We start from the raw sequence: 17436 nt of genomic DNA on the forward strand, positions 1-17436 counted from the left end.
CACATAGCTTAATGAATGAGGTAAAGCTCTCCTGGCTTTCACTAGTTTTTTTTTTTTTTTTTTGCACGTCATTGGGTATTTTATATAAAGTAAATATTCATCACATTGACTAGGCTTAAAAAAAATTATCCTTGCCAAGTGAACAGCCTATTTGCCTTTAGTATCAACCCAAAGTGTCTCAAGCTACATTTCAATCAAGTCCTGTAACCATATACCACCCCTATCCCACTATGCCAAAACCGAATTATTTGCTATGCCAGGGGAAAAAACATGAACTTTTCTTTTTGCTCACACAAAGAAAGGAATGACAGTTCATATCCAGAGTTATTACAAACAATGAATTAAAACTCCAGCAGCAGTATCGAACTTCCCTCCTACTGATACGCAAAGTCAGTGCTCAGTGGGTGACCGTGTAAGATGCGATAATATATTGCAGGAACTCAGCAGGTGCACTAGGGTCTGCTCACCAGTGTGAATCCATCTAAGGTAAGAAGCAGCTTCTAGGCTTGACTGCATTTTGTGAGCATTCCATTGACTGCATAATGTGCACATATTTTTAATATTATTGAATAAATGTATTATTAATAATTTCATTGACATGCTGTGTTATATGTATATCATAGTAGTCTAAACATACAACCCAGGAACCAATTCCTCACCTTGCTCTGGAGAAGGTGTCCAACTGTCACATTATGCATTGAGCCCTCATACAGTACAACAGTGATCTCCCCCTCTATGGCTGCATCTGTCATTTCTTTACCTCATTACTTTCTCATTCTATTCTCCTCAGCAGTGTTCTTAAAGTAGTAAAGTGTCTTGAATTGAATGAATTTGGTACTTCCTTATTTAATTACATAAGTCTCTGGCCACAATGATGTAAATACAGTATATGTAATATTAAATCACATTATTTATGCTATGGCATTTAATTATTATTATGTATTCCAGTACACCTGCACTTTACTAATTGAATGTGCTTTAACTAAATACAGAGGCTCCTAATTGCAGTACACACCAGGAAGTCTATACCAAGAACCCAGTCTCATCCTGGAGATGAGACTGCTCCTACTATAGGAGAATCTATAGGAGAGTGAACAATAGCTGTTACTGTACCTAATTATCATCATTATGTTGGAAATATCAATAAAAAACAAAACAATGATTGCTGTTATCTAATTAAATAGCATTTTCATGACTCTAAGAGCCGGTTCACACTGCGGCGGCACGACTTCGGGGGCGACTCTGCAAGTCGTCCTGAAGACGATTTCAGAGGCGATTAGCAAAATGACTTCTGTATAGAAGTCAATGCAAGTCGCCCTGACCCGCCCCCGAAGTCGTACAAGAACCTTTTTCTAAATCGCCTGACAAGTCGCCCAGTGTGAACCGGCTCTAAATGAAATTGTATATTTTGGATGACTTTAACTATTGCATTGGTGTCACCTATTATTTCAAGCATAAAGGACTGATTAGCATTTTTTTGTTATTTTTTTGCTGGACAGGTTTAGGAATCATGTAATTTATATTTTGGCTGTGCCAGGAATAGATGTAGCCAGTATGATGGCAGATGTGCAGAAAGTAATTAATGAGTTACTGAGAAAGATATATGAAGCCTGGGGTGGATTTAATATGTCCCAACCAGCCAAAAGTCTAAAATATCTGTTTTGGGTAGAATAGCATATTATACGGGTTACTTCTAGTGATGGGTGGACGATTTTCCCAAACTTGATTTTGTCTCAGACTTTTTCCATATATATAACATTTCTCTTTAAAGCAAGGGGCACACAGTTGTGGGGCCCTGTCCCTGTCTGACATGGCGTTGTTTATCATTAAAGTCACATATCAGTGTAATTACATGGCTTTCTTGCTAATGTCATATTATTGTCTTGAGGATCACACAGTTATAAACAAGTGGTCATCACATATATTTTGTTGATAAACAAAATCACATCATTAGTATGACAGTGCTGACATGACTATCACATGCCTTTGTTTATTAGAAAAGGTAAGGGTTAGCCTTAGAGTTATCCCTAACCTTAAAGGGGTTGTAAGATGTTGGAAAGGGGAGAGTGTGTCCTCTTTTACAATGAAAAATTAAATAAAAAGTAAAATGTGCCAACATCCCATTGAGTATATAAAACAGTAGGATCAAGGAATTGATCTTGCATTGGCTGCCTGGAACCAATAAACATCAACTCATAGATCAAAAAAGGGAACAAGGGATTTGGGGATTTTGGATGGGGACTTTATCATGGCACTGATAAGAGACGGTATGGTAAAAATTAACAATTTTATTATTACACATCAAACAATATACAATAAAATGACATTTAGGGACAGGCCCCACATTGCACATCAGAAAGCGTTAAACCAACTGTGTTAAAATGCAGGAAGATGTAACGGAATGGCCCGTGACAACCAGAGACTTTTGAAGGATGAGGGATACTCCTGTGCCAGCGTCACTAATAACTCTTGTGTCTAGGGTCATCCTGTGTCCCTTTTGGGCATAGGGTGACTAAGAAATATTAATTATAAATGACATGAGATGGGACATTATGGTTAATTCATGTATTGAGCCAGGAAATAAGGGACATATGTTGGATTGTTTTAGCAGGGACAGTAATCCACAATACATTCCTTAATGTCTACAAAGAACTAATATTGTGACTCTCCCGGTCAATAATGACTCATTCCTCTGTGTAGCAAAGGCTGTTGAGATGGTAATTTAGTCTGCTCCAAGACCTTTCATTAAGTATGCTAATACTGTTTTATGTGTGGAATGTGACTTCTCAGCTGTAGTAATTAGGTCATGTTAGATCGGTGCCCAAAATGTCTGACATAGAAATGTGTATTCTGCAGGTGAATCACTTATTGTTGGAGACGGAATGTCTGGGGAATAATTAGCTCAACGGGATGTCATTGTCTGAGGCCCCGTACACACGACCAGTTTCCTCGGCAGAATTCAGCTTCCGACCGAGTTTCTGGCTGAATTCTGCCGAGGAAACTGGTCGTGTGTACACTTTCGGCCGAGGAAGCCGACGAGGAGCTCGACGAGGAAATAGAGAACATGTTCTCTATTTCCTCGTTGTTCTATGGGAGCTCTCGTCCCGCCGAGCTCCTCGGCGGCTTCAGTGCTGAACTGGCCGAGGAACTCGATGTGTTTGGCACGTCGAGTTCCTCGGCCGTGTGTACGAGGCATCAGAGAGTGTGTATTAAAGTGATGTGTGGGTGGAGAGTTCTTTGTTCCTTTGATTACTCTAATATGTTGTACTGCATATAAGACTAATGCCGCGTACACACCATCACTTTATGTGATGAAAAAAAACGACGTTTTAAATCATGAAATAAAACAACGTTTTTGAAACCTCATTTTCAAAAACGATGTTGCCTACACACCATCGTTTTTTTAAAATGCTCTAGCAAAGCGCGGTTACGTTCAGCACTCTTTTCCATTGAAGCTAGCTTCATAACATGTTTCTGAGCATGGGCGGGTTTAAAAACGTTGTTTTAAACGTCGTTTTGCCCACACACTATAATTTTAATTGACACAAAAAACGACGTTTTGAAAAACGACACAAAAAATTAAAGCATGCTTCAATTTTTTTTTTTCGTTTTTCACAAGACATAAAACGACACGGTCATTTTAATTGACGTTTTTCAAAACACCGTTTTTTTTCATCACATAAAGTGATGGTGTGTATGCGGCATGAGAGTTACCATTAAAAGTGTTCATACATTTTGACTCAGAGAACGGAGCTTGTCTCGTTATTCTGGGGAAATGGAATGTCTGATGTCTGCTAGATTGTCGAGTGTCAGATAAGCTGTTGTGACTGATGAATGGGAATATCGTAAATGGTGGTGACATAAAGGTAAAAAAAAAAAATCGAAATAGCTTCCTTTACATTAGTGAAGAGAAATCCTCACTTCCTGTTCTTCTGTCTGTAACTCCACACAGTAATGCGTGGCTTTCTCCCTGGTGTGGAGTGTCGTGCTCGCCCACTCCCTTGGACAACAGGAGAGTCAGGACGCTCTCTACGTTGCAGATAGAGAACGGAGTTGTGTGTTAGTGGGCATCCTGACTCTCCTGTAGTCCAAGGGAGGGGGTGAGCGCGACACTCCACACCAAGGAGAAAACCTTGCATTACTGTGTGTAGTTACAGACAGAAGAACAGGAAGTGAGGATTTCTCAGAAGAAATAAGGACATTTAAAAGCAAAATCGAAGGATGAGGTAAGTGAAGGAGGACTGCACTAAGGTAAAGGAAGCTATTAACTTAAAAAAAATTGTACCTTTACAACCCCTTTAAGGTTAGAGCTTGGATTTGTGTTATGGTTAGCTCTAGAGTTAGGATAGTGTTTCGGCATGAAAAAAAATACGTTTTCAGCATGTAGAAAAAACGACGTTTTTCCAACTTCATCATTAAAACCACGTTGCCCACACACCATAATTTTTTTAAAATGCTCTAGCAAAGCGTGGTGACGTACAACACGTACGACGGCACTATAAAGGGGAAGTTCCATGCGGATGACGCCACACTTGGGGCTGCTTTAGCTGATTTCCTGTTAGTAAAAGACGATTTAAGCTTTTCTGCCTGTTACAGCGTGATGAATGTGCTTACTCCATTACGAATGGTAGTTTTACCAGAATGAGCGCTCCCATCTCATAACTTGCTTCTGAGCATGCGTGGGTTTTCAACGCCATTTTAGCCCACACACGATCATTTTTTACAACCCGAAAAACGTCATAATTTAAAATGTCGTTAAAAAATGCAGCATGTTCGAAAAATTTTTTTATCGTTTTTCAGAACCTGAAAAATGATGTGAAGCCCACACACGATCATTTTAAATTACATTTTTTTAAAACGTCGTTTTTTTAATGCCGAAAAATGATCGTGTGTACGCGGCATTAGGGTTGGGGCTAGAAATTCAAAGTCCCAATTTCAGAAAATTTGAATATTGTGAAAAGGTGCAATATTCTAGGCTCAAAGTGTGCCACTCTAACCAGCTAATTAAGCCATAACACCTGCAAAGGGTACCTGAGCCTTTAAATGGTCTCTCAGTCTGGTTCAGTAGGAATCACAATCATGGGAAAGACTGCTGACCTGACGGTTGTGCAGAAAACCATCATTGACACCCTCCATAAGGAGGGAAAAACACAAAAGGCAATTGCAAAAGAAGTTGGATGTTCCCAAAGTGCTGTATCAAAGCACATTAATAGAAAGTTATGTGGAAGGGAAAAGTGTGGAAGAAAAGGTGCACAAGCAGCATGGATGACCGCAGCCTGGAGAGGATTGTCAGGAAAGGGTCATTCAAAAGTGTTGGGGACTTTCACAAGGAGTGGACTGAGGCTGGAGTCAGTGCATCAAGAGCCACCACACACAGACAGATCCTGGACATGGACTTCAAATGTCATGTTTCATGAGCTGTAAGCCATAATCATCACAATTATGACAAATCACGGCTTGAACTATCTTGCTTTGGATGTAATGAGTCTATCTCTTTATATTAGTTTCACCTTTTAAGTTGCATTAGTGAAATTTTTGCACGATATTCAAATTCAAGTATCACCTGTATTGTCCTCAACTAAAGCAAAAACTCCCACTTTCGCTCATCCCTAGTTCTTTTTTACATGAACTTAGGACAGAGGACAAATATGTCTCTACTCTTTGGGGACAGGCCATCTCTCATCTTTTAGATAGAACCGAGTTTAGACCCTATATTATTGATGAGGATCATTGGCACCCCAGATGTTTTGCAACTACATTTCCCATGAAGCTCAACTACACTGTAGAGTGCATGATCATCATAGGAAATTAAGTTCCAAAACATCTGGGATGCCAAGGTTTGTCATCACCGCCCTATAGCAATATGCATGACTCATTGCAGAAGGCTTCAGTGAAGCCTAAGCATGATTTGTGAAACAGTTTTTGAGCCAAACCCATAAAGATTTGCTCATGTCTGCATGCTGCTGTCAAACAAAAGGCATATGAAGCCAGCCACGGTCATGTATAAAAAAACAAAACAAAAAACTGTATCCCCTCCCTGTATAAAACTGTCAACTCTACTTTAACAGGTTCATCACACACTCACATAAGGGCTGCTGTGCGACTATTTTATTTTAGAAAGGGTTTGTTGGTTTTCAATTCCATCACATTTTTATTCTTGTGGCTCAGCTAGACAAGGGACAAAAGGTGTATAGCATTATAGTATTGCATTATAGGTTGTTTCTTGTTCCTGGTTGTGAACTGGCAAAGTTTTCAAGCAAAAGTTTGTGATTTGCAAACGTCAATCCTGGAAAATTTGCTGATAACCTATGGTATCAGTGAACCTGGACTTCACTGTTAGTGGCCAGAAGAGGGAAGCAAAATAAGAAAAAGTTTTCAAAATCAGTACATTTTGAGGCTTGGTGCAGCTTCTGTTACCCCTGATAGACTGGTCTACAAGTGCCATTATGGTAGAGAGGAGCAACCCCAGAAAAAGCTGTTAAAGTGAATGCTGAGGGCAGCATCAAGCAAACACTGCAGTCTGTTTAGAAAAATATTGGCAAACAGTTGAAAATATCTTGTGCTGGGAAGGATATCCTGCTCTACAAACATGTGAAGGGTGTATCACTTTGGTATGTTGATGGACATAACCTTAAGGTGGAACTTTACATTTTATTTTCAGTTGTGTACTTTGTGTGGAGTAAGGCAGCAAATAAATTCATGCCAGGTGTTTACTGCTGCCCTCTTCTCATTCTTGATCCTGCTGTAATAGGCGGGTCTCTGAACTTCCCCTATTTTAGATCATGCATTTTAAATAATTATGGGTTAGTCACTAGGCAACCACTTGATTATAGTATCATTTGGTCCCTACTCCCTAGTAGATTCACCAGTTATATGCAATGAACGTCCCTAAAGATGGCAAACTAGAAACTTCACTTTATGCCAGATCCCTGATGTTGCTGAGGGCAGGAACTCAAGTAAAAGTGGGTTTGCAGTTTCACTTTAATTAAATATCATGGTAACAATATGCTTTGCTGATTAAGTAATAGCAAAGTGGTCTTACCTACACAAAACAGTGAGTATTCTTATAACAACACATTTCCACATTAAAAATAGGCAGAAATGTAACTAAAATAACATAGCCCTGATGCATAGATTAAGCTACTGTATGTCTGCCATCAATGAACAGAAAGAAGGGCCGCTGCACACTGATAATGTCACTGTAATCCAAGTGTATTGCACAGATGGCTGACATACTAGTAGAGGTTTTCTACAATTAAAGTAGAACTATAGCGTAAGGGAGGGTTATAACTCCTATAATTTTTTTTGACATTCGAGTCCCATTGGGGAGATTTACCTTTACCCCTGCAAATGAAGGAAAGCCATTGCCCCCCCAGGTCACCAGAACTAGCGCCCCCTTTGGAAGATTTCCCCTCTATTACTGTTCTGTTGGACAACCCAAAATTTTTTTTTTTTATCTTTCACTTTTGATGATAACGGTAAACAAGAAAAATAGAGAGGGTGAGTCTTCTTAACAGGGGCAGAGGAAGCGATACAAAACTGTCCAAAGCTAAAAAAAAAAAGGTTTGCCTTCTGTTATACTTTAAGTCCTTTTGGGTGAAACAAGTTAAAGGGGGCAGTCCTTAGGCAGGGACAACTATGGTGGCTATTTGTGCAATATGCTTGAATTACGGTGATATCATCAGTGTGTGAAGAAAATTAAGTTTTTAGGTCTGCCCTCATAAAATTTCATAAAACTTTAATTTGTCCTTTTCAACCCTAAAAGTGCTCAAGTGTAATACAATTTAATTAAAATTCTACATTTATAGTCCTTAGAAAAGTAAACATTGCTGAGGAATAGTAGTTTGTGCCAAAACCCAATGGAGGCTTCAATCCTTCTCCCTTTTCAAAGGCAGTGATGTGAAATCTGAGCAGTATGGACTAATCTTTCTCTGCTTTGTCCAAAACAAATGTTTGGACCAGAGTTAAGATTAAATAGGAGCACACAGCTTGTAAATACAGAGAGGAATGTAAGCTTGGTCACTAACCTCATGGGCCCAGAAGCAGATGCCCACTCTAACCACCCACCCTAGTATTTCCAATATGCAGAGTACACTGGAGTTGATTTGCTAAAACTGGTGCAGCTGTGTATGGTAGCCAATCAGATTCTAACTTTTGCTTGTTTAGTTAAGCTTTAACAATAAAACCTGGAAGCTGATTTGTTTCTATGCAAAGCTGCACCAGATTTTGCACTCAGTTTTAGTAAATCCACCCCACCGTGTCTTTCAATTCTGAAAACTAGTAAATAAAAAACAGTTAATATGTGTTATGATTATCAGTCCAGAAACCAGGAAATTATGTCATGATATCACATGTGTCTACAGACAGGGGTAGAAAAAAATCAACCTATTAACCAACTTGAAATAAACTGATTATTATTATACGTAGTACCCTCTAATGTGCTACTAGTATTAGTACAGGCAAATTTAAGTTATCACTCATGGTATGTTTGTGAGTCAGAAATAGGATCAGAGTTACTGCAGGTCAGGCTGGATGGCTCCACAGATACAGGTCTCAAGTACCCCCTCGATCTAGAAGTTTGGAAAAGCTTCTAGAAGTAAGTGGGCGGAGGCCAGGAAGTACTGATACTTGAGGGAACTTGGCAAATCCCCAGGGAGAATGTCCTGACAGGGTGGCTAGAACAGCCTTTAAATATGGGGGAGTCATGCCAGCAGGGAGTCGGGTGGAAGATGGAGTGCTGAGGAGGCTGTCGTGGCCTAGGAGGGGACCCCTGGGTCTGGAGGAGGGGTTTTGCCTCCAGGCTGGACTCAGGCTTGGGAAGATCCTATCAATGTCACAGTTTGAGGAGGAATCTTGCCTGAGGAGCAGCAGGGAGCAAAAAGAACAGAGTGAGTACATTGGCACACCCAGGGATTCACAAGGTGAGGGACTGCCACGTGTAGCAAGCTTTCAGGAGGACGGCGCTGTGCTTAACCCTTCCTATCCCTTGCTCTGGGAGATCTTTGGAACAGCCAGGTGAGCTTGTGGACAAACAGCCAGGAGTGCTGGCAGTAGAGCTGGGAGCAGAGGGAGAAGAGGAGATACTTCTGTATGCAGTTTACAACATACAGTACTGTGCTATTTTCTCAAGGAGAAAGAGAGGTCCTTTTCTTTTGATCACTAAAGACTGACGATGTCCAGGATTTCGTAAATAGGAAGGAAGTTGCCCCCCTTCATTGTTTTGATCAAGTTGGGCATTCCATAAACCCTTTTCCCCAACAGTTATTACCCCTAAAAAAGCAACAAAACCAAGCTCAGAGACTCATTTCTCTTGTCCGGATACAAGTGAAAAATGCTTGCTGCCTGGCTGTGCAACCATTAGGTACTGACTTTTATATTGAGGTTTTACATCAATAATGTGTACAGTCCAGGGTAAACAGTGACAGAAAAGCAGGAATACACCGCTCCACAAAAAGGTTATTATTTACTGCTAGAAGAATTATGGAGGTTTTGTAAATAACAACCAACCAGGTGTGGCACAACTCTCCCATTTTAGTGGAATATCCCTTGAGAATGTTGTACCATTTGACTAAAAAAAATATGGGAACACTTGACTATTACATTAACCCAAAACCTGCATACAAAGGAGTTTATTTATAAATGTTTTCCCCCAATATTTACATAAATTTCACCCAGGATGTGCACTTTTTGCGAATTGAATCAAATTAAAAATGTGTGAATCTTGGGTGAAAACATTTATAAATTGACCCCAACGTGTTTCAGAATTATTTAGTCCAGTTGATTATATATACCTCTTTATCCCTAAATAATTTTACCTGATAAGACCCCTTTCACACTGGAGCATATTGCAGGCACATTAGCGTTAAAAATAGCGCCTGCAATACGCCCTTAAAAATCTGTCCCCATTCACTCCAGTGTGAAAGCCAGAGGGGCTTTCACACTGGAGCGGTGCGCTAGCAGGACGGTAAAAAAGTCCTGCTAGCCGCATCTTTGGAGCGGAGAAGGAGCAGTGTGTTTACCGCTCCTCCTCCGCTGCTGCCCATTAAAATCAATGGGACAGCGTGGCTATACCGCCCTCAATACACTGCTTTAGCAGCACATTGCGGGCGGTTTTAACCCTTTCTCGGCTGCTAGCGGGGGGTAAATGCGCCTCACTAGTGGCCGAAATGTGCCGAAAATCCCCCCATAGCGTCGGCGGTAAAAATAGCGGCGTTTTACCGCCGACGCTATGGGTGGCACAGTGTGAAAGAGCTCTTAAAGCAGAACTTTACCCATAACAACTTGATAAAAAATAATGTTCTTTGGCAAGGAACATACATTCCACATTGATAATTATGCTACCAAAATTAGTGTGTGCTGTAAATTTCCTCCAATATTGCTCCTGTTTCTTCTTGCTGGAGGCTCCCATTTTGCTGAAGCCCAGAGCCCCAGCAGTAAATCATAAAGCGGAACTAAACCCATTGATTTAATGGTTTAAAAAAAAAATTATATTCCTGGAATGTCAGGATTTCTAACTGTCAAATTTTCTTGTGTCCTCAACTGTCAAACCATCAAATGGTTGGTGTCATAGCTGATCACATGTGCAGGATAGGAGGGTTTAAGTCTGCTTTAAGTCCCATACATGGAAAGATTATCACACAACTTCACCACAATCATTTCTACTGCGTAACCCTTTTGTCCAGTGTTTTAAAAGCTTTAAAATTACAGCTCAATTGGGAGATGAATTTAAGGATTTATGATTTTATAAAAATAAAAAAAAACAAAGACAACACATGAGAACGCCAAATACAAAAAAGAAAAACAAAAAAAAACAAAAAAGGAAACCAATGTCCACTTTAATTATCCATATTGTGCTAGGGAGCCTACAGCTGAGCAAGCACTAAATGAGAAGGTTTGGGAAACCCACAACGACCAATGCACCATAAATGGCACCATATACACCTCCTAATGTATTGTTGCATTACTATCACACAGAGATGCATTTGTTAGAATGAAATTCACAGGGATGGAACCATTGTGCACCAAGTTGGCTATTTTAAATAAATATCAATTCCCTTGAGAACACTCCTAATTACTGTCATTAACTTGTATCAGCAGAATTTGTAAATGGGATCAGTAAGCACCACAGTATTTTAAAAAAACACATTTACATGGAAAATCAAATGAAAAAAAAATAAAGCTTTCTATTTTCATAAATAGGAGTTAAGAGTGCAGAACAAGGAAAAAAAACATAAATGTTTCCTATGTAAGATTACATTCTAAGCTACCTAAGGCACATCATCACAATCAAAAATACTAAAAACGCTAAAGGTAATGCCAGAATTCTTCTATCATTGTGCCTAAAATAATGAATAAAAAAAACCCGAAAAAAAAAATTAAAAAAAGTAAAAGGTAACCATAATTTTTTTTTGCTGTACACATGGTATGTTCTTTTTTATGTCTGCTGTAATCATCCATCATTGGTTCTGATTTAGATATAACAAACTGAACTTTTCTTCCTGATAAAGTAATGCAGAAAAAAATTCTAGCAACAAATTCCCTGCTACTTTAGTCTAAATAATTTAAAGCAGTCATATTTTACACACACTCGTATTTACAATTATATGTCACATACATATAGTACACACATGCATATGTACAGATAAATACCGTATGGGCAGGACATATCTGTATCATTCAAATATCAAATGGAAAACGGAATGGATAGATAAGTCATTGGCCATCATTATCAACCTAAATAATCCAACCCAACACACGCACTTATATACACACTTATATATTATAACAAAAGCATATACTGTATAGCCGACATGTACAGTATATTTGTTTGGCCTGCAGAGTCATATGCAAATCCACTTTATCCTGAGCTTTACATCCAATGTGCAAACCAAAATATGCCTCAAAATGAACTAAATGAAGTGGCCCATCATTATAAACGCTTGTGGTTACAGGTTTTTCTGTATTTGCAAACAGATCTGTTGTAACTGAATAGGGGTTTGTGTGTAGTCTGAGGTTCCTATGAATGACGTAATGCACACCATTACCACAGGGCAAGGCTTGCAACTATGAATGTATCCGCATTGCCATGCCTTCAGAATAGTAGTAAAATTTCGTTTTCATTTGCCCTATAAGGAGAATATTATTTTTCACTAACAGGGATTCAAAATGTATAAAAGTTACATACTTCTGTATAACTCCCAATTCCCAGGACTATAAATATTGCTATACATACTACCAATAAGATATTCTACATGAATCCACTGAAATGTTACTACATCATAATATGTAATATAAAATATTACATATTTAATATAAAATATTACATATTTAATAAACCCTAATTAGCATGTGAACAATCTCTTTAATAAACACAATCTCAGGAAATCCATGTAGTGTTGTATTATACAAACAACAGGTGTACATACAAAATCATATACAAATGAATGTTTCACAATATAAAATGAACAGTGCATGTATGTACCATGCTGCTCAGTCTGAAAGATTTTTTTTTTCTTGAATGTACTGTGAATGCTGTTATTTTCTCAGTAGTAAAATGCATGTGTAATATACTGCAGTGAGCTCAGTCAACTAGTCATTTAGTAGGAGCAGATTACACAGCAGTGAGTGAATAGTCTAATTGGTAATAATAAGATGTAATGGAACCAGTGCACACCCAGTCTAGGAAAACTGGCGATACATGGTTCACAATATACGTCGCGAACATAGACAGCTGGTATTTTTTTTTCCACATCATGAACAAGGTGTTCATTTTCTCCATTGTAATGTTTTCTTATTCCCTTTGGAATTATTTTAATTTTAATATATAACTGGAGTGGCATATAAAAAAAAAAAAAAGAGAAAAAAAAAAAAGTATCCTAATGTACTAATTGCAAAGGAGCATAGAAACATAAGCATAGTAACATGTCTTTTCTATATTTAATATAACTTTTCTGTCCTCCATCAAACACTTTTCCAGTTATGTAAATTGTATTCCATACTGCCAAACCTGTTCCACACAGATCAATAAGAGATAAAAAATGGGGGATGGGGGTGCTGCTAAACGAAGAAAAAAAAAACCCATTAACCAATTGGGTGTTAGTATGGCATAAAATTTACGTCCTTCCAATTTAGAGGGTCCCCACCTCTTTTCTTGCCAAGGGGGTCGCTGACGCAACATTTTTCTGTAACCTGCAATTATGTTACGCAATTCTATGTTGACATTTTTCAAAGATTAAAAAAGATCCAACAGCTTGTAATTTCTAAATGAGCTTTTACCAGTCCTGGTTATATTTCCGCAAAATGGCAACCGTGGGCTTGCTAATCGCTAGATGTCCAGTGGACCAGAGACTATGAGCGAAAACAGTGATATAAACTGAAAATCCACAACCCTGGGACTAATAGACAGATGTAACTTTTCTATCATTCAGAATGATTGTACATCAGTTACTGAAGACAACATTTGCTGTCAAGTTTGTTAAGTATTACAGTACTTGGTGCCATTGCACAATGTAGGAACCACACATGCACCCCCATAGTATCCTTGTGCCTGGTTATTCTCAACTCTCTGCACTGCAGTTGACTGCAGCTTACCCTGCTCTTGTCTACTAAGGGGGTGGAGGGGGGGTGGGGGATGATTTTATTGTTTGGATCCAGCCAGTCTGCCTAGTATTACCTTTGCGGGAAGAGCGACTACTATCAATCACAGTGCACCCTTTGACGCACACTGATTCTGGTAATGAGATTTTGTTTGCCCTGACACTCTGCATTTGGCTCACTGTGCAGTTGTTTGACAAATGACAGCTCTTGGGGATGACTCAGACTCCGCAGAACCAGAAGGTCTCATTTTTAACCCCTTCTGTGCCAGAGGGACCTTGAGAAGAAAGCACTGCAGGCAACGGAGGCAGCGAAGAGTGCAGGGGACATGCTTGTTCTGCAGCAAGCTTGCTGCACTTTGAGCCAACTACTGCAATAAGTTGTCATCTCCTGGTAAGGCAACAACTACAACAACACCAAAAAAAAAAAAAAAAGCAACAAAGTGAAGTAACCCACAGAAATCAATCACAAGTCATTATTCTGACTATTTAATTTTACTTATTAATAATCAGAATTAATGCCAACTATATAGTATGACAGCATTTTTTGCAAAAAGCTAGATCCTTTAAAAAAAAAAAAAAAATCGACATATCTGTGATTTACAATCCAAAATGAATATTGCAAATCAAATATATATATATATATATATATATATATATATATATATATATATATATATATATATATATATATATATATATATATATATATATATATATATATATACACACAACAAAAACGATTGTGCAAAACTACAAAGTAAGTTGTATTGTAATTTGCAAATGAAAATGACAGTACATAAAGGCAAGAAAAAAAAATATTAGCTGTCTTATACAATACAAAAAAAAAAAAAATTGCATTCTCATTACTACTCATCATAATAAGAAATCAGTTGCAAAAAAAAAAAAAAAGTTACTAAGTTGTCCCCTATCATGACAGCGCTCTGTTCTCATTGCCTGGGGAAGCCTCGCAAGGGACAGCAGCAGCTGTGAGAGTGTGGCTGCCCCTGTAATAGAATGTTGCTGCCCTGAGTGTAGCCCTACTTACCTCTGTCCAGCTTGTACTCCGCTCGGCAGTGGCAGGCAGCAGCGGCAGCTGTGTAACTGTCAGCAGCGCAGGGAGCTGTCCGCGGCTCAGTGCTGAAAGGGCCAGCAGCAGAAGCGGCAGCGGCGGCGGCACACAGGGAGGACTATGCACATTGGGTGGATCTTACGCTGCAGTTCTATTCTGCTGCAGTGCTGAATAAGAGCAAAGAAGGAACAAAGTCTCTCAGTCACACACACACATAGCTTTTTGTAGTGGAGAACACGGGAGGCACAAGGCGTACAGATGAAATGAGCAGGCAGGGAAGATTTGTGAGCAATCAATAACTGAAAGGCTGGGAGTGGAGTGGGCAATCCCAGCTCGTGCAGGGAAGCAGCTGTGGGGGTGGAGAGAGAGTGCAGGCATTATAGGGGGGTGACAGGTTTTGCTTGAATAACAATGTAGCAGCCAGCATGTGTGATTGGGACAAGGAAGGGGGTCAGACAGAAGTTAGGAAGAGCAGGATTCCCCTATGTGTATGGACATTTAGGGGCAGATCAGATCTCCTGTGCTTAGTGTATGGGGCACTAAAGTGTTCTGGAAGAAGCTCACAGAGAAAAAAGCTGCAGTAGAAGAGATCACAGCCAGTTACTTGTGTCCTTAGAGATCACAGCCAGTTACTTGTGTCATTAGAGATCACAGCCCGTTACTTGTGTCCTTAGAGATCACAGTCAGTTACTTGTGTCCTTAGAGATCACAGCCAGTTACTTGTGTCCTTAGAGATCACAGCCAGTTACTTGTGTCCTTAGAGATCACAGCCAGTTACTTGTGTCCTTAGAGATCACAGCCAGTTACTTGTGTCCTTAGAGATCACAGCCAGTTACATGTGTCCTTAGAGATCACAGCCAGTTACATGTGTCCTTAGAGATCACAGCCAGTTACTTGTGTCCTTAGAGATCACAGCCAGTTACTTGTGTCCTTAGAGATCACAGCCAGTTACTTGTGTCCTTAGAGATTAAAGCCAGTTACTTGTGTCCTTAGAGATCACAGCCAGTTACTTGTGTCCTTAGAGATCACAGCCAGTTACTTGTGTCCTTAGAGATCACAGCCAGTTACTTGTGTCCTTAGAGATCACAGCCAGTTACATGTGTCCTTAGAGATCACAGCCAGTTACTTGTGTCCTTAGAGATCACAGCCAGTTACTTGTGTCCTTAGAGATCACAGCCAGTTACTTGTGTCCTTAGAGATCACAGCCAGTTACATGTGTCCTTAGAGATCACAGCCAGTTACTTGTGTCCTTAGAGATCACAGCCAGTTACTTGTGTCCTTAGAGATCACAGCCAGTTACATGTGTCCTTAGAGATCACAGCCAGTTACATGTGTCCTTAGAGATCACAGCCAGTTACTTGTGTCCTTAGTGATCACAGCCAGTTACATGTGTCCTTAGAGATCACAGCCAGTTACTTGTGTCCTTAGTGATCACAGCCAGTTACATGTGTCCTTAGAGATCACAGCCGGTTACTTGTGTCCTTAGAGATCACAGCCGGTTACTTGTGTCATTAGAGATCACAGCCAGTTACTTGTGTCCTTAGAGATCACAGCCAGTTACTTGTGTCCTTAGAGATCACAGCCAGTTACTTGTGTCCTTAGAGATCACAGCCAGTTACTTGTGTCCTTAGTGATCACAACCAGTTAATTGTGTCCTTAGATCAAAGCCAGTTACATGTGTCCTTAGAGATCACAGCCAGTTACTTTTTTTTTTTTTCCAAAAGTTTTTATTGATCATTCATCAGCAAGGACAGTTACAAGCACAGTTTACATAAACCAACAGTGTGAAATACTTGCGGGCGCAGCCGCCACAATATATCTATAGCAAAAAGGGTTAACTGAAAATAAGAATGACTTTGTCGTCATAATGAATGCCAACAGATAGTAGAGGTAATCATAGGCAACTAGAAGAACTAGCGGGGTCGATGGACATAATATGGCTAACAGTCACCAAATTGTTCCCCCTCAGTGTGTCAAAGTATGGGAAGAGCCGTGTGGGGGATGCCGATTCCCGCACAGAACTCCATAGGTTCGCGAGTATGGGAATGGCCATCTCCGAGCAGGCAAACAACTACCCTTGCCTACATTCCCCGGGCTGGTCCGTAGTGACAGCCTACCATCTGTGACATCCAGTCCGGCTTCCTGCGGACCCATACGAGCACCTTCCTGGCTAAGAGGTGTGCAGAGGTCCGGTTGAAGTAGAGTGTCATGGGTAAGGGGGGGAGGGAAGGGAGTGAACCGCCACAGCTCGTCAAGGGGGTGATGTCATGGGAGCTCTAGACTCCGGTTTCAGGGGTTAATACCTTTGTACTCGTCAGTCGAAGTGAATTGCAGCCAGCAGGCCCAGGTCTCCGTGAACTTCGCAGGGGTGTCATTGGATTGATGGATTAATTCCTCCATCTCCATTATCTTCTGGAGGCGCTTAAACCAGTCGGCCAGAGAAGGTGGATGTGGGGAGAGCCATTTGAGCGGGATGCACAGACGTGCGGCATTTACCATGTGCATAGCTAGGGATCGGCAGTACTTCCTTGGAAGCGAATTGGCATGGTGGAGAAGGAATTGGGCAGGCGAGAATTCCAGAGTGTCGGTGGTTATGCGTGTGATGTGTTTGTGGACCTCGGTCCAGTATGGTTGGATCTTGGGGCACGTCCACCAGATGTGGAGAAAGGAGCCCGTCTCCAGATGGCATCTCCAGCAGACTTTGGGAAGTGCAGGGTCAATTCTGTGCAATTTGAGTGGGGTCTTGTACCATCTGGAGAGGAGTTTGTAAGC

At 40.2% G+C, this 17436-nt stretch overlaps 1 protein-coding gene across 1 annotated transcript in view; it reads right to left on the reverse strand.

Moving 5' to 3' along the window:
* SV2C (synaptic vesicle glycoprotein 2C) overlaps positions 1 to 14988 on the reverse strand; it is a 250179-nt gene extending 235191 nt beyond the window's left edge. Inside the window, exon 1 of the mRNA XM_040341177.1 lies at positions 14641 to 14988. The gene's annotated coding sequence lies outside the window, so the exon portion shown is untranslated. The remainder of the gene's footprint in view (positions 1 to 14640) is intronic.
* Between the last annotated feature and the right edge of the window lie 2448 nt (positions 14989 to 17436).

The sequence above is a fragment of the Rana temporaria genome, chromosome 1 (assembly GCF_905171775.1).
Source record: "Rana temporaria chromosome 1, aRanTem1.1, whole genome shotgun sequence".
Classification (NCBI taxonomy): Eukaryota; Metazoa; Chordata; class Amphibia; order Anura; family Ranidae; genus Rana; species Rana temporaria.